Here is an 8,205-nt window from a genome sequence, read left to right as displayed (position 1 = left end):
TCCGGCATAATCATCCATCACCGATCCAATGCCTATGAGTCTTTTCCTACTAGTCCTTGCTACGTTACTTTGCCTCTACTGATGTCACATTGCTGCTACTGGTTACTGTTGCTACTGCTGCTATCATACTACCTTGCTACTGATACTTTGCTGCAAATACTAAATCTTTCAGGTGTGGTTGAATTGACAACTCAACTGCTAATACTTGAGAATATTCTTTGGCTTCCCCTTGAGTCGAATCAATAAATTTGGGTTGAATACTCTACCCTCGAAAACTGTTGCGATCCCCTATACTTGTGGGTTATTAAGACTATTTTCTGGCGCCATTGCCGGGGAGGCACAGCTATATTCTCTGAGTCACTTGGGATTTACATCTGCTGGTCACTATGAGGAATCCGATATATCCAAGAACTAAAGTCTTGCCCTCAACTACGAGGACGGGTAAGGAACTGCCATCTAGCTCTGCACTTGATTCACCTTCAGTTATGAGTAAGTTTGCGACACCACCTCCTGCTAGAAATCTTGATATGTCACATGTGCTTGATGATGCTACTTCTACTGCCCATGATGCTTATGATGATCCTATGCTTGATACTGCTTTGCCTGATGATGCTATGCTTGATACTGCTTTACCACTAGGTGCATTCCTTGATGCACAAATTGCTAGAGTTGCTGCTAGATGTGATGATACTTCTGAAACTATTGATACTATTGATGTAGAACCTGCTATTTTGCCTTCGAGAACTAGCTCTCCTAGATATGAATTGCCTGATATGCCTGAGTGTTATGTTATGGAGGGAGAGATAGCTGAGGATTTTCTTGCGTGTAAGGATAGCTATGATGTTGAGAATTTACTGCGCAAGTGGAAAGAAAAATCTCTGAACGCTAGGATAAAATACGACCCGAAGTTTGCTACTTCGCCTATATTTGTGACCGATAAGGATTATGAATTCTCTTTCGACCCTGAGTTAATCACTCTGGTCGAATCTGATCCTTTTCATGTTTATGAGTCTGAAACGGTCGTAGCACATCTTACCAAACTGCACGATATAACCACCCTATTCACTAGTGAGGAAAAGATCCGCCACTACTATATCCTCAAGCTGTTTCCTTTCTCGCTAAAGGATGATGCTAAGACTTGGTTCACTTCTCTTGCTCCTGGTTGTGTGTGTAGCCCCTAGGATATGGTTTACTACTTCTCTGACAAATATTTCCCTGCCCATAAGAAGCAAGCTACCTTGCAGGAAATATACAACTTTGTGCAAGTTGAACAAGAGAGTCTCCCACAAGCTTGGGGGAGGCTCGTCCAGCTGCTGAATGCTTTGACAGATCACCCTCTTGAGAAGAATGAAATACTTGATATCTTCTATAATGGACTTGCCGATGCTTCTAGAGACCACCTAGATAGTTGTGCTGGTTGTGTTTTTAGGTAACGAACCATAGAACAAGCTGAGATCCTATTGAATAATATCTTGTGCAATGAGAATGCTTGGACTATTCCCGAACCACCTCCGAAGCCAACTCCTAAGAAAAGAGGTATTCTATTCCTCGATCCTGAAGATATGCAAGAAGCTAAGAAATCTATGAAAGAGAAATGCATTAAATCCGAAGATGTCAAAAATCTACCGCCTGTCGAAGAGATCCATGGTCTTGATAACCCGATATAGGGCATAGAAGTAAATTCTCTTCGTAAATTCAATGAGAGTGATATTCCTTTTGATAAACCTGCTAGCTTATGCCTGGATGAATTTGATAACTTTGTTGCCAAACAACAAAGTTTCAATGATTATGTTAGCAGACAATTGCAACAGAATGCTCGTATGCTTAGTCATTTGAGTGCTTGTGTAGACAGAAATGTCAATGATCTTAAACTTCTGAGTAAACATGCCTCTATGGTTACTACTCAGGTAGAACAAGTACTTAAAGCTCAGAATGACTTGCTCAATGAGTTGAATGACAATTCTGTCAGAGTCGTCACTAGAGGCGGTAGAATGACCCAGGAACCTTTGTATCCTAAGGGTCATCCGAAGAGAATTGAACAAGATTCTCAAGGAGTTAGCACTGATGCACCTAGTCATCCTAGGAAGAAGAAGAAAGATGATAGGAACTTGCACGCTAGCAACCCTGTTGCTGCTACACCTGATAGTCCAAACGATGTCTCTGTCTCTGATGTTGAAACACAATCTGGTGATGAACATGAGCCTAATGATAATATCAATAGTGATGTTCATGATGATGCTCAACCTAGCAATGATAAGGATGTGGAGATTGAACCTGTTGATCTTGATAACCCACAGCCTAAGAATAAGAGATACGATAAGAACGACTTCGCTTCTAGGAAGCATGGTAAAGAAAGGGAACCATGGGTTCAGAAACCCATGCCCTTTCCTCCCAAACCATCCAAGAAAAAGGATGATGAGGATTTTGAGCGATTTGTTGAAATGATTAGACCTGTCTTTCTGCAAATGCGTTCGACAGATATGCTCAAAATGTCTCCGTATGCTAAGTACATGAAAGATATTGTGACTAATAAAAGGAGGATACCTGAGGTTGAGATTTCCACCATGCTCGCTAATTATACCTTCAAGGGTGGAACTCCTAAGAAACTAGGTGATCCCGGAGTGCCCACTATACCTTGCTCCATTAAAGGCAACTACGTTAGAACTGCTTTATGCAATCTTGGAGCCGGTGTTAGTGTTATGCCTTTCTCTCTTTAGCGTAGACTTGAACTGGATAAGTTGACACCCACTAAAATCTCTCTGCAAATGGCCGACAAATCAACTGCTTTCCCTATCGGCATTTGCAAGGATGTGTCTGTTGTGGTTGCCAGCATCACTATCTTAACAGACTTTGTTATTCTGGATATTCTCGAGGACGATGCCATGGCGGTCATGCTCGGAAGACCCTTTTTGAACACCGCAGGGGCTGTTATAGATTGCAACAAAGGCAATGTCACATTCCATGTCAACGGTAATGAGCATACAGTGTACTTTCCGAAGAAACAATATCGAGTACATTGCATCAATGCTATCGAAAAAACTTCATCGATTCTTATTGGGAGCTTTGAATGCCATATACCTCCTGTTAAGATGAAGTATGATTTGCTTGTTGGGGAGATACACATCCCCATTGAGGTAACCTAGTGACTATTCGAAAATTCTCCGTCTTCTTTTGCGATTAGGAAAGTTTGTCAAGGAGACTTGTTCAACCTCATTGACATATTTCACCATGAGATGGATGAATCGAGGAGTCACAAACCTCTATTCCAAGCTTTCACCTTCGGTTGCGTAGAAGAAAAATGATAGATTTAGTTTAGTTTTCCCTGTTTTCTGCTTTTAGCGTCCCATGGAAAAGTACCCCGAAAATAAAAGTTCTCCGAACATCGTGAAAATCAAGTATGATTTTTTCTGGAGTTTTTGAAAAATACTAAGACGAAGATCTAGTCTAGGGGTTGCACCAGTGGGCCACAAGCCCTGGAGGCGCGGGAACCCACCTAGTCGCGCCTACCTGGCTTGCGGGGCCCACGTGCACCCCCCCCCCACTCATTCTAGCTCTCATCTGCTTCTCGTACCTCTAGAAAAAATCGTTTCGCAGCTCAACCACGTGTACTTGCTCTTCTTGCTGGGATTTTCGATCTCCTTGCTCAAAGCACCATTCTCTGAACTGTTTTGGGGAAATTACTCCTTGGTAAGTGACTCCTCCATTGGTCCAATTAGTTTTTGCTCTAGTGCCTTATACTTCGTGTATTTTTGCTGCCTTGGTGACCCTATTCTTCAGCTTTGCATGCTAATTTTAGTTGGTCCCAAGTAGTTTTGATGTGTAATATGGCTTCTAGGCACTTGTCGGAGTAGTTGCTACGAGTTTAGTTGAGCCTTGTTCACTTTTCCTTTGGGTCACTGAAAATTTCAGAAAAGGAAGATGTTCACGAGAAACTATCATGGTGGTTCCTCAAGCAAGAGAGGTCCCCGTCTTGTGATTCGGGAGCCCGATCCTTCCCAACCGAGGAATGCACAGGTACAACCATGTGAATGGCCTTGTGATGAACTCATGATTGAGGCAGGTTTCAAAGACGAGTTTGATACACTTGTTCACAACGTCGGACTCGAAGAATTCATCTCCGATAAGTGTGAACATTATGTTGCTCTCAGTGCCTCTTTTGTTCCTAGATTCAAATATTCAGTTGGTCATGATACATTTGTACTGTTTGATCTCTATGACAAATCGTATACCATGGATTGAGAGGATTTCAATAGAATTTGCAAGATACCTATTTGGGGTAGTCTCAATGATCCTCCTAAATCTTCGGTTAGTGATTTTTTTTTCGGGTATAACTGTTGGAGAAACTAGAGATATTACGCAGGCTACCATGGGGAGCATTCATTTTCCTGCCTTGCATTATTTTGCCCTCTTCATAGGCGGATGCATTAATGGCAAGATTGAGCATTGTCACCTCTGCGCACCCGACCTTAGTATTCTTAAGAGCGCAGTAACGGGGATAGAAGTTTCAACATGGGAGCTATAATAGCAAGGAGGCTGAATAATAATGCTAATGAAGGGGATTTCTTTGGTGGGATCTATGCCACTCGCATAGCAAATTTTCTTGGAGTACCCATCCGCGAAGGAGATCCCCCGCTCCATACAGCTTTCCTTGATCGCACCGCTTTGACACGCTATCAGTTCCTTGAGAGGGATGATGAATCCCTCCTATACCGTTTGTTATTTAACCGGCAGCGTTTTTTCCATATTACCCTTCCTGCTCCTGCCTTCTTTGACTTTTAGGTAAAACGGAGATATTACATAACCAGAGGAGAGGCAGAAGAGTATGAGAGGGAGGCAAAGGTTGCTCGCCTCTGTGAGGCAGCTATTCAGGCAGTGGCTGCAGCGCTCCCGTATAACCCCCATTATGATTTTGGGTATCGCCCGGACCATCCTTGGGAGTAGACCAACTTAGGCCAAAAGCCTAAGCTTGGGGGAGTACGTGTTTCTCACCGACTTTACATTCTTGCTTATGCTTTCACTTTGTTTGTCGGTGTTCACACTTTTCCACTGTATCATCCATGCTAGTTTATTTTCTTTTTCTCGTTTTCTTTTCGTGTGTCTGTCTAGTTTGAGAAAACCCAAAAAGATTTTCTTTTTCTTCTTTTGCTTGTTGGGAGCTTTCCCGTGTAAATAGTTTTCTTTTTCTTTGGGTCAACGTAGAAGACCATGGTTACAATGTTTAGTGGCTCTCGCATGCATATCTGTTTATCTGTCAAAGAGCCATATTACTTTGTCTTCTCCTTTGTGTTTGCTTGCAGATTCCAGCTTAGTCCAATGCACGAGCACGCTTATTATTGTTCACATCATTCGGTCGTGCAAGTGAAAGGCAATAATCACGATATATGATGAAGTGACTCATCCTGGAAAAGCTGGTATGAACTCGATCTATTTTGTTTTTGTAAATATGACTAGCTCATCATTCCTGATTCAGCTTTGTTGTGAGAGAAACATGTTTGCAATGACAACTTAGAGATCATAGTTTCTGATGCCATGCTTAATTAGCTAGGAGCTTATAATGGTTTGCCTTGGATGCCAACATGAATTTTGAGATGACTGTGATCTAGTATCATAGGATGGTATCCTCCTTTGAATGTTTCAAGTGGCTCGACTTGGCGCATGTTCACGCATGTAGTTGAAACAAAATCAACATAGCCTCTATGATATTCATGTTCATGGTGATTTATGTCCTACTCGTGTTTGCATTCAATGTTAATTAATCTCAATGCATTTTGATGATTGTTGTCGCTCTCTAGTTGGTCGCTTCCGAGTCTTTTGCTAGCCTTCACTTGTACTAAGCGGGAATACTGTTTGTGCATCCACTTCCATAAACCCAAATTTGTTCCATATGAGTCCACCATACCTACCTATATGCGGTATCTACCTGCCGTTCCAAGTAAATTTGCATGTGCCACTCTCTAAACCTTCAAGAAATAATATGTTTTGCATGCCTGAACCACTCATGTGGTGACAGGGGGCTATCAGTATCTTCCATGCTAGGCGTGTTATCCTCGATATGTGTTTATTCACTATCATTCACGAGAAAGGGGCTGGTAATTGGAATTCCCAGTTCCATGCTCAAATCAAAAATATAATTGCAAAAAAACTCCCCCTGGATTGATGTTGGTATGGACGACACCCGAGGATTCGGCTAGTCGTGGAGTGTGAATGGTTGGTGGTGGGGGAGTTAAAACTTTACTTTTCTGTTTGGGAACCTCCTATAGCATGTGTAACGTGGAAGATGGTGAAAACTCTTAGTCATTGCGTTGAGGATGAAAGCATGCCACCCAAAATTATTATCGCTGTTTTAAAAGCTTGAGCTCTGGCACCTCTGCAAATCAATGCTTCCCTCTGCGAAGGGCCTGTCTATTTATGTTCCTGTTGAGTCATCCTCTTCTTATAAAAGCACCAATTAGAGAGAACCTCTGTCATTTTTATGCATTGCTTCTAACTGTATTGGGTATGACTGTGACTGGATCTTCTTTGTCATGAATTACAATGTTTAGTCAGCCCTTGGACTTTGAAGGTGCTCTGCATTTATGTTTTGCAGTCTCAGAAAGACCTAGAGAGATACCATCTGTTTGTACTGCTTCATGATTGTTTTGATTGAAGTGTTGACGTTTGAGACTTATTATTATCTGTTTGCTAGTTGATTATGCCATTGATATGAGTTTACCGTGAGACCTAGATGTCATTTGCTTTTGTGGTTAGCTTGTGATCTTGCTGAAATTCAGGTTATGAGTTAGACATGGTTGCAACAACAAGATCAAACAGAGTTCGTAAAAGTTTTTCTTTTGTTTATATAAGTTTGTCAACTGAATTGCTTGAGGACAAGTAAGGCTTTAAGCTTGGGGGAGTTGATACGTCTCCGTCGTATCTACTTTTCCGAACTCTTTTGCCCTTGTTTTGGACTCTATTTGCATGATTTGAATGGAACTAACCCGGACTAACGCTGTTTTCAGCAGAATTGCCATGGTGTTGTTTTTGCGCAGAAATAAAAGTTCTCGTAATGACCTAAAAATTTACGGAGAATTTTTGTGCAATATATAAAAAATACTGGCGCAAGAAAATCAGCGGAGGAAGTGGAGCATGGAGCCCACAAGCCCACCAGGAGCGGGCCCCCCTGGCCGCGCCTGGCAGGCTTGTGGGGCCCACAACGCTCCACTCCCTCCAATCTCAGCTCTATTTAGTCTGTCTCGCCCGGAAAAATTCAAGGAGAAGAATTCATCGTGTTTTACGATACGGAGGCGCCGCCACCTCCTGTTCTTCATCTGGAGGGCAAATCTAGAGTCCGCTTTGGGCTCCGAAGAGGGGAGATCATCGCCATCGTCATCACCAACCTTCCTTCATCGCCAATTCCATGATGCTCTTCACCATTCGTGAGTAATCTCATCGTAGGATTGCTGGACGGTGATGGGTTGGATGAGATCTATCATGTAATCGAGTTAGTTTTGACGGGGATTGATCCCTAGTATCCACTATGTTCTGAGATGGATGTTGCTACTACTTTGCTATGCTTAATGCTTGTCACTAGGGCCCGAGTGCCATGATTTCAGATCTGAACCTATTATGTTGTCGCCAATATATGTGTGTTCTTGATCCTATCTTGCAAGTTGTAGTCACGCACTATGTGTTATGACCCGGCAAACCCGGAGTGACAATAGCGGAACCACTCCCGGAGTTGACCATAGTATGAGGAGTTCATGTATTCACCAAGTGTTAATGCGTTGGTCCGGTTCTTTACTAAAAGGAGAACCTTAATATCCAGTAGTTTCCATTAGGACCCCGCTGCCATGGGAGGGATGGACAATAGATGTCATGCAAGTTCTTTTCCCTAAGCACGTATGACTACATACGGAATACATGCCTACATTACATTGACGAACTGGAGCTAGTTGCATATCTGTGTGTGTTATAACTGTTGCATGATGAATAACATCTGGCATAATCATCCATCACCGATCCAATGCCTACGAGTCTTTTCCTACTGGTCCTTGCTACGTTACTTTGCTGCTACTGCTGTCACTTTGCTGCTACTGGTTACTTTTGCTACTGTTGCTATCATACTACCTTGCTACTCATACTTTGGTGTAGATACTAAATCTTTCAGGTGTGGTTGAATTGACACCTCAACTGCTAATACTTGAGAATATTCTTTTGCTTCCCCTT

The sequence above is a fragment of the Hordeum vulgare genome, chromosome 2H (assembly GCF_904849725.1).
Source record: "Hordeum vulgare subsp. vulgare chromosome 2H, MorexV3_pseudomolecules_assembly, whole genome shotgun sequence".
Classification (NCBI taxonomy): Eukaryota; Viridiplantae; Streptophyta; class Magnoliopsida; order Poales; family Poaceae; genus Hordeum; species Hordeum vulgare.
This window is presented reverse-complemented; position numbering follows the sequence as displayed.